The sequence below is a fragment of the Lepidothrix coronata genome, unplaced genomic scaffold (genome assembly GCF_001604755.1).
Source record: "Lepidothrix coronata isolate B3197 unplaced genomic scaffold, Lepidothrix_coronata-1.0 Scaffold188, whole genome shotgun sequence".
NCBI lineage: Eukaryota > Metazoa > Chordata > Aves > Passeriformes > Pipridae > Lepidothrix > Lepidothrix coronata.
In genome coordinates, this window is record NW_016690368.1 from 41,701 (window position 1) to 61,736 (window position 20,036).

General features: G+C 43.2%; 1 protein-coding gene across 3 annotated transcripts in view; it reads right to left on the bottom strand.

Annotated features, from left to right (window-relative positions):
• GNB1 (G protein subunit beta 1) overlaps window positions 1–20,036 on the bottom strand; it is a 34,877-nt gene that overhangs the window by 13,088 nt on the left and 1,753 nt on the right. For 2 of the 3 annotated variants that reach the window (XM_017831245.1, XM_017831244.1), the window contains exon 2: window positions 2,973–3,024. The gene's annotated coding sequence lies outside the window, so the exon portion shown is untranslated. Of the gene's footprint in view, window positions 1–585; window positions 655–2,972; window positions 3,025–20,036 lie in introns of those variants that run through there. The other variant, XM_017831246.1, reaches the window with a different exon arrangement.

Genomic DNA, 20,036 nt, shown 5'->3' on the forward strand with positions numbered 1-20,036 from the left:
GACAAACAGCAAACCAGCTTGGCTGTTCTTCTGTTTCTTTTATACTCAGCCTTAGACAATTAAATTTATGGTAGAAATATGAGTTCTATGGGGAAAAAAAAAAAGGGCTGCATCCTCCTGTGTCCTTTTTAGCTATGCTGTAAATCAGAGCTTACCAGTATCCTGTATTGAAAAAAATAACTTTAGAAGACCAAGGACAACAGGTAAAGTCAGGGAACTGTATGGGAACACAAAATACTTTTGTCTCTTCTCACTCCTGGTACATAGGAAGTTTTTACATAGATTTATTCCTATTACAGACAGAGATCATATATTAAATAGTCTCTGCTCTTACTTCTCTGCTCATTGCAAACAAACACAATCAAATATCATGAAGTAACAGATTTTTGTTTATTGGCATATTGTAAAGGCATTTAACCTTAAAAGAAGGTTTCTAGAAGAACCTATGGATGATGATTCTACTCCTGGAGTTTTGAAAGAAATTACTGAGCTTCTCAATCAAACCAACCTCACAAAAAAAGTCCCTCCTCCAGTTCCACAGCCCTTTTTCCCAAAGAAACAGGCAGCAGCCAAACCCATGCTTACCTCCCTCTCTTTTGACTGTGTTGGTGTGTTCCTGAAGGCAGCTGCTCAGCAATAACACACTCACTTTCCCCAACTCACTGGAGACCTTTCCAGAGGCTGAAGTGCTTAAGTGTCTCTGCTCTAAGCCTAATTCCCCTAATCCTGTTGACCAGCCTATACCTTGTAGGTAATTCTCTTCTTGCTGGGATAACAATCTGGGCACTTGGGAGGCAGTTCCCTGTTCCTCCTGCTCCAAGTGCCCCAAGGCTCTAATCCCTTCTCACAGGTTACCCAGGGAAGAGTCACTTTGTTCCTCTGCTTCCCACACGGGAAAATCAGCTCCTGCCTTCAACTCCTGCCTTTGCATGATTTGTTACATTCCGTGGGATTATTCAAATCACTCACCTCAGAGGAGCAGCTCTGGGTTTGCTTCTCTCTAACCTACACCAGCTATTTTCCTGTGGAAGGGGAGAGTTATGGAAGCCCAGGCAAGTCAGTTGAGTGTCCAAACAACTTTGCACCAGCTTTCTGAACTGCAAAAAGCCTTTTGGAATCTACAGAACTTCCACGTATTTCCTGCACATGGAGATATATTTAGGAGCCCAGGGTAATATTCTTATTTAAAGGTAAAGCTCACTGCTCAGAAAACAGTGACAGAAAAATTCCAAGGCTAAGGAAGAACTCCAATTCCCTCATTTCATTGTAACAACTCCAATGTCCTTTCCCCCAGCTCAAGCTGCTTATCCAATTAGGTCCAGTTACTGAACCCAAGGTATCATTAATACTGTCACACTTATTTGCAGCCTGATGCTCGAGAAGTGGGAAGAGCATATAAATTCAGACATATATTCCTGGGTTAAATATTATTCCTCTCTAGAACTACCTGATAAGAGAAATAAGGCTGTGCTCCTTTCATTTTCTCACAGCATTCCTATACAAAAAGAGTAAAAAAGGGAGAGAGTCTTCCATCCTCTCCTGTGAAAAATCTCTACAGATTAAAAGAAGAAAAAACAGATTTGAAAGCAAAGCTATCATTAAGTCAAATGCTTAGAACTTCTATCCCCCGATGGCCAAACTTTGCTTGCCACAAGATATTTTTAGTACACATCACTACTACCAAAAAGTAACATAATCCCACCGAGCCATTGCTGATGCAAAGTCTGGTAACACCCGAGGGTTTAAGGCTAATTTTTTGTGTATTACCCAAGCACAGTAATTTCCTAAGCAAATCCCCTTTCTCCTGTGAACAGCCTGGCTGATGTTTGTTCCCTCCACCTCTCCTCTGCCAACACACATCACACCCCAACGGGGCTGAAAAGCCAACCCAGCCCATCTGCAGCAGCAGAGCCCCAGTGGCGAGCTGAGGGCACGGCCAGCAGACAGCTCAGAGCAGGGCATCTGATTAAATGGAGCTGTGCTAATCTGGGAGATACCACAAATCCTATTAGCAACAGGCCCAGCAGCAGCTTGGGCATTTTCACAATGACAAAGGAATTACACACAACTCGCTGCCAGCAGGTCCACGTCACGCTGGCTCGGAGAAGCTGAGGGTTGGGTTTTGTTTGCAGAGGTATATATTGATTTTGTGTTTCGTTTGTAGTCGGGAGAAAATACAGTAAGACCAGAATTGCTCGTGGAACAGATTTGAGGTGTTGCCTCTCGCATTTATATAATCCAAAATAGAAGGAAAAAAATTCAGGGTGCCTTCAGATCCTGAAGTACACAAATCTCCAGAGGGCAGAGAAATAAAGCCTGCTGCCTGTTTTTTGAAAAACAGGTAAATATCTAGTAATTGAAACAGATTTCACTGAGCAAATGCTTGGCCAATTAGCAACGTTCCTCCCAGACTGAGGAGCTCCACAGAAACTGAAGTTATAGCCTGGAAGGTAATGAAGATTTCACTGTTCCAAGAGCATTAGTAAGAATTACAATTACACAGAATATAAACTCTGAAACTTTTAGGTTCTGTTGAAATAATACTGACACGCTGAAAAGAACATTCTGACAAGAGCCACTTTGCTCAAAAGAAATGTGGCCTTCTTTTGTCAAACATGGTGCAGAAGTAATTTTTCATTCATGAGAGAATGACTGTTCTCATCACTTTATTTATTACAGTTCCCTGCCCCACTGAGATGAAACAGTTTCATCTGTGGTCTCCCTCTGCTGTGCCAGCTCCCTCTCTGACAGAAGGCAGGCAGTAACATCTATTATTTAGCAGGTTCCCTGGCCATTTTAAAATCCTTCCTGTTGACATAAGGATACACATGCTAAGGGAGAAAACAGGGACTTTTTGGGCTTGCACAGACCAACAGCCAGAAATCTGAAGTTAGCCACTTTTTAAAAAGAGCACGTTTCTCAAGCACTAAAAAAAAAAAAAAAAAAAGTTGTTACCTTCTTTCTGTACTTACATTTTCTCTCACTACAGTAGAAAGGCAACTTCTGCTGTCAAACATGTAAATTCTGCAAAAAGAACCACACCAAACCCAGAATTAATACAATTATCAAGAACGAGCACCGATTGCTGACAAATTCAGCAGAAATTAAAACCCTATCAAAGCCCAGACTAATTCTGTTAGCCCCCAAACAGCTGGCCCGTCTTCAGGAAGGAAACACAACCAGGAGACTCGCTCATGTCGAGAAGCTTTTAACACTCTTCTCCCAAGAAAACTCCTGCAATGCTCAGACCATTAGTTCCCTTCCCCTGGCCATACAGAAGCCCAGGCCAGCAGAGAGTTTGGGATTGTAACAAAATATTGTCTCATTCATACAAGACTCTGATTTTCACTGCCCTACAAAGTGCCCTGTCCCCCCCAAAAACCAGCATTTGCAAAGCACTGAAATTATTTCTGCTCAATCCATTTCCTGAGGTGCATTTGCCTTCTGAGCACAGTTAAATATGAAGATACCTATTTTATCAGAAGTTACATAAACCTCCCACTAAGGAGCTCCAGTGAGAGCACAACGCTCCAAAAGAGCAGAGAAAGTACAAACTGCCACATTAAGGAAATCACACACCTGCAGTTTGGGCCCACAAAATGGTTTAACACACACACACGGGCTTTGTAGCAAGGTCAATAAAGGAGATTTTGGAACAATTTTGTCCTCTGGCAGCACGAAGCACTATTACAGATCTGAAACACTGACAACCACTCACACATGGAAACATGGGGACCTGCCCCTGTCACAGCAGGACAGGGCTGGGGGGATGTCAGGGCACACCCTGTTCAAAGCCACCGTGTCAGGACAGGGGGAAATTATTCCAAGCACAAAGCAGGAAGGCACTGAAGCAAAATAATCTTAAATCAGAAAGCCAGCCTCCAGCTCCACGTCCTTCAAACTGAAATTCTCGCATTTCGGATTTCACAGTTCGCTATTAGCTGGAAAATTCACTTCAGTGTCTGGAATGGAGGTTAAGCTACTTAGGATATGGATCATCCTCATCCAAGCTCATTTGTAGATGAACAGTTTAATGCTGTGATTATGAAACCATCGCAGCGTAAGCAGGTTTGTTTGTTACTGCCAGAACAACACGATTTTAAACAGAAAACAGTAACTCAGGCTCAGAGCCGAACCTCACCCCCCAGACACAAATACAGGAGGTGGCCAGCTGAAGTGCTGAAAAAAGAGCAACTGGGGCAACTTTCAGAAGTCTTGACAGCACAAATTCGCCCACCCTGCAGAGACAATGGAACCTAATGGAATTCTGAAAGGATTACCTGCAATGTAAACAAGTAAATTTATGCTGGCACATAAGAACACACAACAGCAAAGGCCAAACCACACACCATTACTGTCCTGTGCTGCACCCTCATTAATGCAGGAGAGGTGCTGCAGATTTCATCTGCCTTCTGTAAAAAAAGGAAAACAAACAAAAAAAACCCCAAAAAAGCTACTTTAGCCAGCCTGCAAGGAGAGGAAGGAAGCACAACAGCAAACTTTTCCACAGAGTTGAGTTTTCAGCTGGGGATGCTGAAAGCACCCTGTGATACCCACAGAAGGCAGTCCTGGCAACCAGAGATTTGCAATTCTATGGTAAAGATGGAGTTCATTTAAGAAAAAAAGTAGACAAACTACTTCTGAAAAAAAATAAAAATCTGCATGGCCACAAGCTTCCATTTTTAGCTAAAATGCAGCCTGGTAAAAGCAACATGAAAATTAGAGGCCAGTTCACTCCACACACCACAGCACTGGCTCAGTAAAGAGAGTTCTTGTAAGGAGTTCCACCACTGCCCTGAGCCCAGCTGAGCTCCACCACTTCCAGCCCTGCTGAGCCCAGAGCTGGGGGTTCCTCAGCACCAGGAACGAGGGTTCCAAAACCAGGAGAGAACAAAAGGTCCCCAGAGCTCCTGGAGCACGGCCCAAGTGGTTAAACCAGCCCCAGAGGTGGTTGGTGTCCCCGGTGTCCCCACAGCCTCCTGCCCCAGGTAGAGGCACCACAGCAGCCTGGAGTAAAAAACAACAGGCAAAAGCATCAGCATTTCTGGGTAAAGCTTCCCCACTACAGGGACTCACTGACTGCTCTCAGCCCAACAGCCTTTCTTCTCTAAAGACACTTAAGTAGTTACTCTGAGTGACAACACAGCCCCAAAATTCATCTCCACTCCAACACACACCAGAGTACAGGTCCTACACATGAAGACTCTTCTGCAGAAGAGACTATGACTTTTTTCACGAGCTTGGGGAAAGCAGGGAGGAAAAGTGGGAATAAACGGGGCTTGGAAGAGTATGGAAAGCATTTAGAACTATTTTACTTTAACACCATAGGAAACCTGAGCAACCCTCCAAAATTAAGCAACTTCCTAAGAAGATTAAACACTCAGTGCCCCCTCTCCAAAGCCATTAGCTGCATAAACACGTTTTGTTTCTTGACCTATGGATTCAATGAGAGACTTTAAACCCAAATATTCTGGATGTTAATTCCAACCTTCTTAAAGACTGCTTTACACACACACTGACTGGGTGCCAAGGCTAATATTTGGACTGCTGCAAAGGCATTCTTGCTGCTTAGAACACACCATCAGTGCAGGCACAACCCCATGTGGGGCCAGGCACCAGATATGTACCCCCCACATCACCACACCTGGGGTCTGGCTCAGCCCCTGGGACAAGGTCTGAGCAGGATTAAGGGACTGGAGCACCTCTTGCAGGAGGAGCAGCAGAGATGTGTTCTGCAGGGGATATAATCACTGTGGGCAGCCTTCTGCAGACACATGTATTTTGGGTTGACATGGATCTCACCCAACACTACTACAAACTAGTTTCCATGACCATTACACCACTCTTAAAAATGTCTTGCATAACACATCCTCCTACAAAAGTGGCACATAAGGTTGTTTTATTCGGAGCGCTCAACCAGAAACAATTTCACTGCAGAAACCACCCAAAAAACCTACTAGTAAACCTCAATATTACTACTGAGGTAAAGCAGTGATTTCAAATGGAGTTGCTTTGCTGCTCTGGTCTCTCTTCCTCATGAACAGCATCCCACACCCAGCAGGGCTGGCTGTATGTGGGCAGGCAGTTCCTAATTTAGCCTGCAGAAGCTCCTGCTCAGGTACCAACACCTCTCCCCACTCTGACATATAACCTGCACGGTAGGGAGAAGGTCTGTGGAACCAGCAACTGCAAGTCAGGTTATTAAAATTATTTCTCACAGCCTCCATAGCTGATTATTACCACAGAACAGTGTCTTGATGCCCAAGAGATCACATGGCCTTGCCAGATCACTGCCAACATCATGAAATGTCAATGTGCCACCAGGCAACAGGGATTAGAAGTCTCAAATTTAAAGCTTCAAGGCTATTCTGTATAAAAAAAACCCCCTCCCAAACATCCTCAGTCTGATGGCTCAGTTCCTAACTAACAACATAAACAGCTCCAGGAGGCAGCTGGAAACTGGAAGGATGTTTTGGTATCCTCCTGTGTATGTGCTCCTCCAAGAGTTAATTCCCACTTTCCTTGGGGAGTGCAGATCTGTGGTCCAGAAAGCCAAGTCTCTGCTGCCACCTCCTACAAGGGCAGCTTTGAAGCACAACCTATAGAAGCATAAAATAATAATTACAGATTCATAAACCCAAATAGGTTCAATTGAAAGGATACAGCTCCTTCTCATTAATTTGATGTCTTCCTTCTGGGAATCATCTGCCACGTCTATAATTTCCAGGCACATCAGCACTGAAAAGCAGCAATACCTTACTGACAGGTTTGCCAAAACCTGGTGGGGACAGTGCTGGATTGTACAACTCCTCCAAAAACTTCCTGAAAGCTCTTGTGCTGTGTGCAAGGCCAGCAGGGCCGAGTGTGCTGTGGGAGGTACTGGCTGCTTCTGGTGCTGAAGGACTGCCAAGTTCCCAGCTGGAGCAGTCGCTTTGCTCAGCAGACATTTTTCCATATATTAGTGTGAAGTACACACAAAACAAGCATCAGGTCCATAACTTAATGCTCATCTTGCAAGAGCCACACTGGCTGCTTAGAGAGCTCACAGATTCCCATTTCCAATACAGTGTGCAAGTAAAATAATAATTACACAGGCTAAAAATACCTGCAGCTTAGCAACCTGATTTCACAAATGCTTCATTATTACCTATAGCTCAATATGGAATTACAGGTCCCATTTCAGCCAGGCAGCTTCCTCCAAGGGTCACTGGTGTGGAGATTTTAGGAGCTTTTGTGCTTTTTGGTGAAATGCTTTTCCTCCTGAAGAACCTTGTGCACTTTTCCTGCTCTGCTTGATGTATCTGCAAGAGTCTATTAGGAAAAAAAAAACCCTTCTCGTGGCTGCAGAGAGCACAGGAAAATTGCTGGCTAAAGAATAAAGGTCAGTTCTAGGGTCCTTCCAAAGTTCTGGCCACATTCCTTCATGCTGTAGCCTCATTCACACAAAACAGCAGGAAAAACCAGGCACAGCAGATCTCCATGGAACAGCCCCTAATCAGCCAGCACGGCCTTCCAGCAACCTGCCTTCAGAGAAGCAGTGAGGCAGTTCACAGGTCCCTCACTGCTTCCTTTTAGCATTTCAGAATCAGAAAACCCCACAAAAATAACAACAACAAAAACCTCAGACCAACCCCAAATAGCTGCCAGTACTCAGGGGGGAAAAAAGAAAAAGGGGAAAAAATAATTAAAGCTTTTATTTCAGAAAATTCGGGGGAGAAACAAAATATTAACAAATCGGGAAACCTTGAAAGACCTTGCAAAACCCAAATTCAGCAAGGCAGTTTCACATTCAAAGTCCCAAAGTGGAACCAGTGTCTCAGAGGAACAGTGCATTTCTGTCTCCTCCAGAACTGTTACAGAACATGAATAATTCACCCTAAAAGTTGATTCCTCAGTATGCCAGAGGTTATTACCACACAGTCACACAGCACCTACTGAAAAATCACCTAACTGGGTGCCCACTTCTGCTTGCATGCCCAGATTTTCCAAGGCCTGGGGAGCCATCCCTCCCTCCCTGTGTTTAACAAGCACTTGAAAATAAACCTTTTGGACAGTTTGCCACTCTCTCAAAATAGATCCTCCCGGGCAGACAACAATGCTGGGCTGGTGGCAGGACAAGGCCTGCAGTAAACAGCTCTGAGGTGAAGTGGCCCTGTGGCTCCTTGTGCCACCACCCCTGGACAACCCCCAGCTGCCCCCATGGCACACAGCACCCCGTGCTGCCAAAACACTGCCATTCCCTGGGGCTAATCCCATGACCTACATCCGAGATGGGATCATCCTCATGCAACGTTTGAGCGTCAAAATCTGGACTCTAACAGGTCACTTCATTAATCCCCCCGAAATGCATCTGTGAGCCACGTGTGCTATTGTTAAAAAAAAATCATCTTAATTCTAGGTACAGCAGAGAATTTCTGTAAAAAAAAGAAAAGAACCGATATTACAAGTTTAACAGATGCCTAAAGCCAAATGCTTAAAATAACATCTTTTAAAGAGAAGGGTCTTAAGAGATCTTTGAAGTAGTTCGGGAATATTAATAACTGTTGGTGCTTCAGCGACCCAAGTCCAAAGATTTCCTAACTACATCCCTTCTTTTCTGCCTTGCTCTGAAAGAAATTCCCATTTAAGAGCATTTCAACACTTCCTGGTAAGTGGAAGGCATGGGAAGCTAACTTATTTTAAGAACAAAAATCACTGGCATTTAGTGTAAGTTTTCAATGAACTTCTATTTATTAAATCAAAATAAGGCAATATTCTGGAGTTTACTCCTTTGTTCTAATTTATCTATATGCAATTGCTCCTTCTGAAGAACAACACATCTAGTGATAATCTCATCCATTTTATCCAACTGGTCAGGGATGTTTTTGTCTTCTTTCCTGACCTTACAATAAAAAAAACAAAAAAACCAAAAAAATCCTCCTGACAAAACAACCACAGTAAGTCATAAAAACTTAGAAACCTGCTTGTGCATAAATTTCTAGGTACATTTATCAAAAAAATACACCCCAAAGGATCCCCTTCTCCAAAGCCAAGCAGTTTTGCTGTCACATACTACGAGACATCTCCCTTCAGACTGGAAAACAAAAGGCAGCTCTGAAGGAGAATATATTACTATTAATTAACCAACAGAGAAATGACTAAGCATTTATTACTAGATGCTTCTATCTGCAGAGCCCCACAGTAATTCAACAGTTGTTTCTGCCCTCCACTGTCATTTTTCACTGCTTCCTTCAACTCTTCTACCCTTAACCTCCAGTTCTGAGTGACGTTTTCACTCCATTTGCAGAGCCACCAAAGTGTGTGTTTGCCCAAGCAGGGCAGAGCACACCCCCCACAGGAATATTGCAGCCTCACTTCAATAATTAATAATTCAAGCCAGGCTGTGATATTGCTGGGCTATCACAGAGCAGGGCCACAGGACCAGGATATTATCCCTTCAGAGAAGGTGGGATCTCTCCTGTCTATCAGCTCAATCTGTGGGTTTAGGGGAGTTCACAGGGCGAGCTGTGCAGAGCACACTTCCTCCTAGAAGCTGGAAATGGAAGCTCCCACATCATCCCCCTGTGACAAATCAGTGACAGAACCATTACACAGCAAATGAAAACAGTCACACACCTAAATACACAGACTTGTTCCTTTTCAGTACGAGTCAACATTAAAAACACATTTATTCAGGTATCAAACCCAGTTTGTAATCCACAATTTAACAACGTGCTTACAGTGCGCTGCAATCCTATTAAGAAACATAATTCTTGACAATTCCCATTAAGTTTCCAAATACTGCCTTGTAAAAGTCACTTTTGGGCAAACCAATTCTCCAGCAGGTCTTCAGTTCATTTTCTGTGTTTGAATATGCTCAGGAGTCCTCCCAAAGGTTGCTGCCTCTCTCTCTCCCCCGAGGATGTTGTGCTCCAGCTCTCCCCAGTCTGTCCCAGTGGGACTGGATCCCACTGCTCCCGGTTCTCGGGCACAGGGATGGAGAGATGCAAAACTTGGCACAGAGGCAGGTGATTACACCACCCCCTGTTCCCAAAATCCACCAGATTACAATGAAATCCATCAGGTGGATCAACTGCCACTGTCAGGGATTAAAGTGGGAGGGAACAAGTAGGTTCCAGCAGCCTGGAAGGGATTTTCTCTCAGCTCCTACCAACACATCTGTCTTGCCTTGATCTTCACCTTGTTAAAAATCACGTGCTGGTTCGGATCTCACCAGCACAGTGACATCAGCAGGTACACTGAGATCTTCACTACAATATTTATTGTATTAGAGGAGGAAATGGGCAATGTGATCACCTATTTACAACACAAAAACCAGAAACAAAAACAGCGAAATAAACACTAAAACACTACTAAGAAAAAATTGGCGAGGCTCTGTGCATAAGCACAGAAAATTAGCACAAATTCCCATTATTGTGTTTTATATTTCCATAAATTTTAGCCTGACTATTTCAGCAACAGAGGCTGAATCACCCGTTTTGTTCCACGTATGCCAGCTAGTAAAGAGTCAACTGAGTCAAAGGAGAATCAGCTGCTTCCCTAAGGAAAAACAGCACCAACTTCCAGAATGCTACAGTTAGCAACGATGCTTTACACTTCTTTCTAAGTAAAACCATTTAAAAATAGGAAGAAGCTGCCAATCAAAGCAACACACCCTTGCTCTTGAGCTAAGGGAGGCGTTTTCAGCTACAAGGGGATCTTTTCTGGACCACTTTGCCTCCCAACAGCATCTCCCTGGCCCCGGCACGTAGGCACAGCGAGGAGCTCACGTGCTGCCATGTCTCACTGCACCTCCAAACACTAATGAGAAACACACTGTGTGCTTCCAGAGGCAGCCAGACAGCCTGTGCTCCAGCAAACCTCAACTGGGCTTTGCCATATGGATCAGGAGTTCCACCCAAAATGCCTCTCATGGTTAGGACTGAATCTCCAAAGCACTTCAGTAACGTGGCTTCTTCCTTCTGCTCTGGCTTGGAGCAACTCAGTGAAAGAAAAGAAGCTTTTACTGTATTTATGAAGTAAAAATACTAATTAAAAAAATCCAACAGAAGCAACAAAGGTAACCCCATCCTAGAGCCAGGCTGGACACGACTTCATAAATACCTTCTCAGCACAGCTGCTGTCACATCTGCCCCAACAAAAACAGGGAGTTAAGACACTGGAACAAACCATCTGCTCCTTTGTGCCTCTGCTACACAGGCTGTACAAAGCCTCAGAGATCATCTAAAGGAAAAATATTCACTCTTTACTACTGTGTTAGAGATCTTTATCCAAGCTTCAGCTAACTAATAAACAGAATACATTTAATTCACTGAAATAAGAATGTAGGGGTTCAAACAGCACACTGATCTTCAGTGAGAGATTAACAGAGCACTGTTAGAATAAGTTAAGCTACACCATGAAACAGCTGCTTCCCAGCACCAGTCTGAAGATAAAAAGCATTTCAGTGGACCTTAAAAATCAACAAAATGTATTATATGCATATAGCAGATAAAAGATACTAAGCAGAGATTAAAATATGGCACGAATTCTCTAATCTTTTCACCCAAAATAGACTGAGCAATACTTTGTTCTCTAGCCCCACAATCAACATAGCCCATCTTTAATCAATGTGCAAGCAGCTCCATTAGTTTTGATAGCAATGATTTATACCCCAGCAGCTCATTGATTTCTCCCAGCAATTGCTGCATTTTGATATGTACTGTTTGTACAAAATAAGGTACAGAAGAACAAGGAAAGCAAGGGTGAGACTGAGAAGTCGAGTAGCACAGGAGACCTTGGAGCCATCAGAGTGAGCAGTGGGGTTTGGGAACAGAGGAGGCAACAATGGCCAGTGCTGGCAGGGAGGGGCAGCCCAGGGCCAGGGCACAGCAGAGAGGCACAGCAGGAAAGAAACCCTCCCTTTCCCCCTGGATGTTCCTCCCAGAGGACTGCACTGACCCTCCTAAAACCTCTGGCAATAATCTTTGAGTATCCCCTCCTCAGGTGATCAAAACACAGAGGAAACATCCTAAATAGGAAAAAAATTAAACAGCAGCAGGGGCAAGAGCCAGGGTGGGAATGAACTAAGGAAGATAAAACTGAACACATCAGAAAGCAATCCCACCTGTTTTATGGACAGGAATCCATGCAAAGTGAAGGTAAGAAGGCCAAGGGTGTTTAACCAAAGCAGCAGCCTGGCTGACCTTCCAGGTCAGCTGAAACCTGGAACTGCTGAGGCTCTGCCCTGGCCCTGGATTAAGCCAGCACAGCCCCTCCACCAAGCACCACTCCATGGGTTTTTGGAGCCTCTAAACACTCCCACCTGGGAAATACTGAGCCCAGGCAGGTTCTGCACAAGTTCCACCTCCCCCACACCAGCACTCAATCTTTTTGTAGAGCAAACCAAAGTATTTCCTGAAATGCTGAAGCTTCACTATTGTTTATAGTCAGAAGAATAACGAATTTAAGTCAAACTGACCAATTTGACCTCACTGTCCAAAGCTTCAATGGTATTTGAGTTTTCATACCTGAAAAAACACTTCCCCACCTTCTCCAGGCATCTCTTGAAGACCCACTACTCTGCCAAGATTTATAAATCTGTTCAATTGTTCCTGTTCAATACTACTTTCTGTGAGTGCTCTCCAGCACTTTAACCACAGCACTGCACAGTACCTTGCACAGATAATATCTGACAGCTGCAGTGAAACCCAGGGCCAGGGAACCTGCAGCACAATAAAACTGCCACGAGCATCAAGCAACCTGTTCTTGATCTTTGTACAGACACCACCTTTGTTACACAGACAGCAGTACCTGCAGTGTCCTGCCACTTCCCAGAGAACGTGCAGCAGGAATAGCAGACATATGTTCCAGCAAAGACAGTTCCTTCATTAGTGCAGTATTGTCTTATTTTGAGCACCCAGGGTTTCAGCAGACTATCACATTTACTTTGCTTTTCTAGACAAACAGTGAAAATTACCACAGCAGCCTCCCAGCATGTTTGAAAAAAAAAAATTAAAATATAGTTTTGGGAACTAATAAAATCCAGGAGGGTCACAAACAGGTTTCTTCTCAGCATCCTGACGCACACAGGCCTGCTTTGTTTAGCACTCTTACTTCATTTACTGGAAACAGAACATACACAAAGTTTTGAATTATGCAGTAATAACTCGTGGTGTTTTACACACTGAAACCTAAGTTTACTCTTTTTTTTGTTCTGAGATTCGAGCATTGTTATGTTCAACACGTACCCTGAACCACGAGGCGTTAACCAAGAGGTATCAGCTCCAACATCTAACTGAAGTTAAATGGAACAGAACTGCACATACATGACCAAACCACACTCACTGCACTGGGCTCCACCACAAAGATCTTACTAGAAAATATTAGTATTGCACACGTGTCAAACTAAGAAATAAGCTCAGTGCTGTTCACAGAGTGAACATTTCTGCCTGGCCTTACAGATTTCACTCCTGAAGATAACCCAGCATTAACTTTTAAGATCTCTGCATCAATAAAAGAGGCACATTTATACCGTCCTGGGTATGGTTTTAACCTTGCAGCTCTGACCCACCTCCTATCCCTCAATTGTTTCGGTAAATCCCTCAAATCCCTACAAAACTCCAACCAGCTGGACTGCATACAGAGCGTTCTGGCTGTAAAAGGGTGGCCAGGGCAGTCCAATTCCTGCAATTCCAGATGAAAGCCATATTTCCCACAAATTACAGGAGGGCAGCAACACCTCAGGCAGTAGCTTGCAAGGCACAACATCTGGACAGACACAGACACGGCCCATGATCTCCAAAAACATTCGTCAGCTCCACAGCCTGCCCTGTAACCCTCAGGAAAAGGAAATCTGGGAAAATATCCCCTGTGTTAGCACAGGTGGGAATGAGAGAGTCCTCACAGGAAGGCACAGGCCATTAATACTGGGCATGTGTATCCCAGTTTCCATGGAAGTTAAAACCCCCAAATTTCTGTCAGAGCAAGTGCTGGAAATTCGCTTCAGCATTTCACAGAAACAAAACAAAACCCACTCAGCTTGTCAAGTAACTTCGTGGTTCTGGCAAGTAATTTTAGATAACCTCTACTTATTGACAGATTTTAATAAGCCCTGAAATGTCAGGATAAACACAAAGCACATGTTCCTGAAAACACTTTTAAGATGGTTCCCCAAATCTAGGCCAAGACAGGCAAGGCCGGAAAAGCAGTGAGAAAATAGAGATGTACAGAATTAACAGCCCACCTGTAGTAGCTAAGCAGGAACACTCTTTATTTCTTACAAACAGAGAAAATAAGCTGGATCAGCTGCAGTAATTAAGGTCACTGTGACAGAAGAGAAAACAAGGCATCACTTTCCTGTCAGTGATGGCAACTGTGGGGGTTGGCCTTTCTCAAAGGCACACAGAAAGCCTTGCAAAATATCTTAATTTAGTCCCCCATACTCAACACAGTTGGATTTTGTACTAAAGATGAGGAAAATCATCACTGACACCTGACCTGGTAAAATATTCCCACCTCCTTTGACACACAGCTCGCAGGAGTTTGGATGGAGCTCTGAGTTTCCAGACAGAAGTATTTTGGGTTTACTTTTCCCCCCCCCTCTCCCTTTGCTGAGGGAAAAAAAGAGTGAGCTGAAAATAGTGACAAAAATCTATACATAGCTTTTAATATAGGACCATGTTACATAAAGCTACAAAAAAAATTATCTAATCTATCTAATTACAGATAATTAATATTTTCTTTTTGGGGGGGAGGGCTGGCAGGCATTGCTGTGGTTTTCAAGAAGGCATAAAAAATATTCTCATCTGAGAAAAACACGATAAACAGAACTGGCATGAAATTTTATACAAACCTTCCTCAGATCAAGGTAGAAATGCAGAAAAAAAATATTTGGTTATCCCCAGTTCGATTAATCCTTATAACATCTAGAAGGTATTTCTCTTCTCCACACAGAACCTTTGGAAATTGCAGTGATTTGACAAGCTGAAATTCCACCTCACAAATTATTATACATATTTTTAATGAAGCAGTTTCAGGCAATGAACTACATTTCACATTAAAACGGCAACTAGATTTTTAATCACTCTCTTTCCTTTCACTGTATTATCTGCTGCTAATTTTTCCCACACCAAGTTCTAAATGCAATCTATGAAAATAAAGATTTAGCCTATCTTCACCACCTTCAGTTATAGAGCCACCTTGTATCTTATCTCCTTTAAGCTCCCTCAGATCACCTTCCTCAGGTCTTCAGCCTCATTTTCACTTATCCATTATTAGGATTCCAAAATAGACACGGCACAGGAAAATCAAATTTTAACCCTTCAGTGCCACCAAATAAGAAATAACTACAGCTCTTCCCTTAATTAGCATATGGCAAGTGACAAAAACACCTTGTTTTCAACAATTCTTAATTCTTAAGATGTGACAGAGGGGATCCTATTGAATAATCCAAGGCCAGGCATCCTAAACATCTCCAGCACCTTCTAAAGCATTTCTATTTTAAACCTGCTGGAGGTATTGCTATTTTATTTCAACAAGACTTCAATCCAGCAACACCTCAACAATCTGCTTTGTAACTGCTTTCCCAAGCCTTTATTCCTGTGTCCTGTCACCCCCCTCAGTGAACTAAAACATCAATAACCAGGTCAACGTGGAACAACTGGATGGATCCTTATTTTCTACCACTTCAGGCCAAGGCTGAAAATCCTGGAGAGAATTTTAAAGGGATGATTTCCATGGCTCCCCTACAAGTTGCACTTCCATAATGTCCCCAGAAATATATATATTTTTTTTTGGCTAACACGTAAAAGACTTCCCATGTAGGCATCTAATTGCAGCACCCCCACTACCACAGAGTAAGATATACATAGCAGGCGACACCACAGCCCCGCTCCTTCCAGATGGCACCCAGGAATATTGTCATTACTCCTGGCTGGGTTCAAGACAGAAAATTCCTGCATTTTTAAGAATATCCCGGGCCAGGCAAACATCACCCCCTGTAACCAGGACCCTCCAGGTTGCCAGGGCAGCCTCCCAGACAGGCAGAAATATTCCAGAGGCTGATAAGTCATAATACGTCCTGTGCCACTCCAACAAATGCAATGGGCAAGCCTTTAATACAAATTGGTAAGTCTTACGAGGTATTAATTGCAAAGAACACGTTTTAGAAGGTCAGCTGTTAAAAAAAAAAAACAGGGCAAGAAGATCTGATCTTAATGTCCACAAAAATACTTTTAAGTGTTTATTTTCACTCCAAGGCTGATCATCTCCTTTCTCTCTGCTCAGAAATCCTCCAGTGCTTCAATAAAAATGCAGAATTCTGCCTCAAAACCTATCTCAAGAGCATCCCTGGTTTTGTAGTAGGAAGCCTTGCACAGTAATTTACGCTGATTATTTTGGCATCTAAAGCAAAGGTACTGCTCATAGCCAGCTCAAAGCTTTTAAAAACCTCTTAATGTTCTGCTCAACTACCAGTTGGCTCAAGTATCTATGGATTGTGCATACATTTGTGTTTGGTGAAAAACAAATCCACGCTCACAGAATCCCCAGCACACTGGACACCCTGTGAAGAAATAATAAATGGAGACACTATGTTAAATAGAAACAGAGGGGGTTTGGGGGTATTTTTGTTTTTTATCACGACCTTGGCTAACACTGATTGCAACTTGATCAGTGGGGAGAAAAAAAACATTTTGAATGGAGTATGGAGTCTGCACTTGGAGCATCCAAGAGACTCCCTTCAAAACATGTCCACTTTATCTCCAATCACATGCTTCAGAAACATTTCACTAACACAGCCTGCTTGCTTTCAAGGTTATAGTTTTGGGTTTTTTTTTCCCCCCCGCAGCATAACTGGTAAAATACTGTAAAAAAGGACCCCACCTCTAACTCTGGCACGGCCACGGGCACTGGAGACTCCAAAGGCAACTCACCCAAGGCCAGTTCAACCACCTGAAGGCACGAGTGCCCACCTCCCCCCGGCGGGAGCACTGCGACTCCTGGAGCAACACGTCGTGCCATATGGCTCCAAAATGGATATGAAAATTGAGAATATCAATTACCAATCCACTAATGCCGAGAGCCAGAATCCACGGACAGTAAGAATTTAATCCAATTCAGCGCCCAGGACGTGCGGGAGGCAAATCCAGCGGCGGCTTCACGGAGCGCAAACAACTCCCAGGTTTTTATGGCAGGAACCATAAAAGCAGCTCAGCCTAACGTTGCCTTAACATCCCTCCCCAGGGCTCCAGGGACCTCGCAGGGACCCACAACAGCAACGCCACTTTCAGAGGAATTGGCATCTGGTTTCGCAGGGATTGAGAAATCCTAACTAAGTGACTATTTAAGAAGAAACTGTTTAGTTGTTTTCCACATGAGCAAACCTAAGGCTCCAGAGCACCAGGAAGTTGTTACACAGCTGCAGCCAACATCTTGCTTAATGTCAGGAAAAGGCACCCTACAAACACGAAAGAGATATATATATATATATATTTCTACTGCAATTAAATTAATTGCATTAGTTGAAGGATTTTCTTATTCTAAGTAAACTAGTTTAATGGTTCCAGTTTTAAAATTCTTCATAGCTGTGGAGTGTTTCTTCTTGGATGGTATTAAGGGTTTCTTCTTGGATGATATTAAGGGTTCCTTCTTGGATGATATTAAGGGTTCCTTCTTGGATGACATTAAGAATAAGGCTCCACAAAATTCTACACACTCCCTAATTGTACAAAACTTCATTGATTACTTACAAAGAAGAATTCTCATTAAGTCCAAATACATCATTTTCGCATTTCCATGAGGCATGGAGGTGATTTAAAAACTGTTCTGCTAAGGTTTCCTGTGGAATTTTAATTTACCGTGTTGTCAAGGATTTCATGGTAGGATGCTTGCTACGTACTGACTGAGCAGCTGCAAGGACTCAACAAGGATAAATGTAATTTATCTTACCCAAAACAGAATCCCACTTGACTCTGCTCCTTTCTGATCCTGTACTGAAAGGCCAAAGGAGCAGTAACAAAAAAAACTGCACAAAAATTTCGAGTTCAACAGCACATTAACATCAAATGGATGTTTATGTGCACAGTATTCTCATTTAAAAAACTGTTCCTGAAAAACTAGAGGAATAAAATGCACTCAGCTAATTTCAGCTTTTTTTTTTTATTATTATTTTAAATTTAAAATAACACCACCACCACAAGCCTGAACTGAAAATCAGCTCTTCTGCTTCCCAGCTTCCTTCTGCAGGAACTACAGCTGGGCTACTACAATAAACTAACAAACAACTGATTATACATTAAGTCATAGATAAACAGTACTAAAAAGGTTGATACTACCAAAGGTTTGGAGGTCATTTGAATATGGGAGACATAACAAGCATTTCTTATTTTTCTTGCTGGGAAGTGTATTGTTTTAAGCCTGAGTCCAGTATATCAAACACTAACCAAGCTATTTTATTTAGGCTACCAAAGCTAAGGAGTTTGGCACTAGAGTGAAATACCACAGAAGTTGCAAATCGAAAGTCCTTTTTTCTTAAAAGACACCGAAAAACACACACAAAAGGCTTTAGAAATTTGCAATGTCATTTTAAAACAGAGCACTTCACAGAAGCAGAACTGTTTTAATACCCCCTAAACCTTTCTTATTCTTGCCCATTAAAAGGACAGTTACCTAGAGGATGGCAATAATTCTGGGTCAAAAGCAGCCTTAGGAGCCTCCAGCTCAGCATTCTGGAGCAGGTGGGAGAGTGTCCTTTGTGACAGAAGGATACCTGTGTGCACGGGGGCTCATCTGATGGTCACCTGGCTCACAGAGACCCAGCCCCAGCACACGGCCCGGCAGGGCCTTTGGATGCCTGTGCTCCAGGCTTAAAAACTGTTTTTTCAGCAACAGGCTTGACAAAAGCCAGGAGCATTTCGATGGCATTAAGCAGGCACCGCGAGGTAGGAACGAAAATCGTGTCACCCCTTTATCCAGCGAGAGCCTCCGTGAACATTTCAATACAACTATTTACTCCTCCCACCCAGTTCCTATCTGGAGAAGCTCACAAAAAAATTAAGGGGAAAAAAAAAAAAAACCCACCCAGATTTCTCGCAGCGATCTTCCCAAACGCCCTCCCTACCTCCCCCCCCTCCAGCCCAGAACAGAAGAAGGCAAAGAGAAGGAGAAAGTAAAAAATCTAAAACACAATTACGAAATAAGATCCAGTCTGGCAAAGCTGTGGTGAGGAGGAGTTGAAAAATGAGAGCTGCCTTGCTGCAAACGCCATCTTGTTGCAGCTACTGGGCCCAGGCACAGAGAGATCCATTCATTCACAGCGAAAAAGAAAAATCAAACACACACCCTCGGCTAATCTGCAGCCACCAAAACAACTACACTATTATCGCCCCTTCCCCTTCTCCTCTCCTGAAGCACGCCAGGGAAGGAGAGGAACTCCGAACCATTGCATTTAGAACGAATTTAGGCATTAAGGGATCCTCTTCGTTTCCTCGCACGCATTTCACAGGCACACCGACAGCGTTTTGCCTTGACTCACATCCTTGTGTCCAGATCAGCTTTTAAAAAACGGGATAAAACTCTCACGACTGGGTGTGGATATTCTACAGCAGCAAAATGTGCGATTTTTCAGTCTTAAATCACCTCTCCAAGTTGAGGCAACTATTCTCAAAAGCTGTTTCAGTAATCACTTAAGCCTTACATTTACAGCCCTTTCCTCCTATTTCCTCCTGTGGAGACAATACATAATAACGTGGCAGTCGGCATCCCAGAAAGGATGCCTGCCTTAAAACAACGAGTCCCGACCGTGACTTTGTTAGAGAATAATGAAATATCGCATTCGTTAAAATTTCAGTCCGTCTTCAGCAATGATAAATCGACATCTTACAACCTCTACATCATTCTGATTTTCTCCCGGACAGGATTTTTTTGTTAATAAAACGCCCTGTCTCCCTCGCATTTACATGCAAGGCTTTACACATCTTCATTCCCTACCAAGCCGTAGGATCAAAAAACCCCACACGTTCCAAACCCCTTGGGCGGATTAAAAAAAAAAAAAAAAA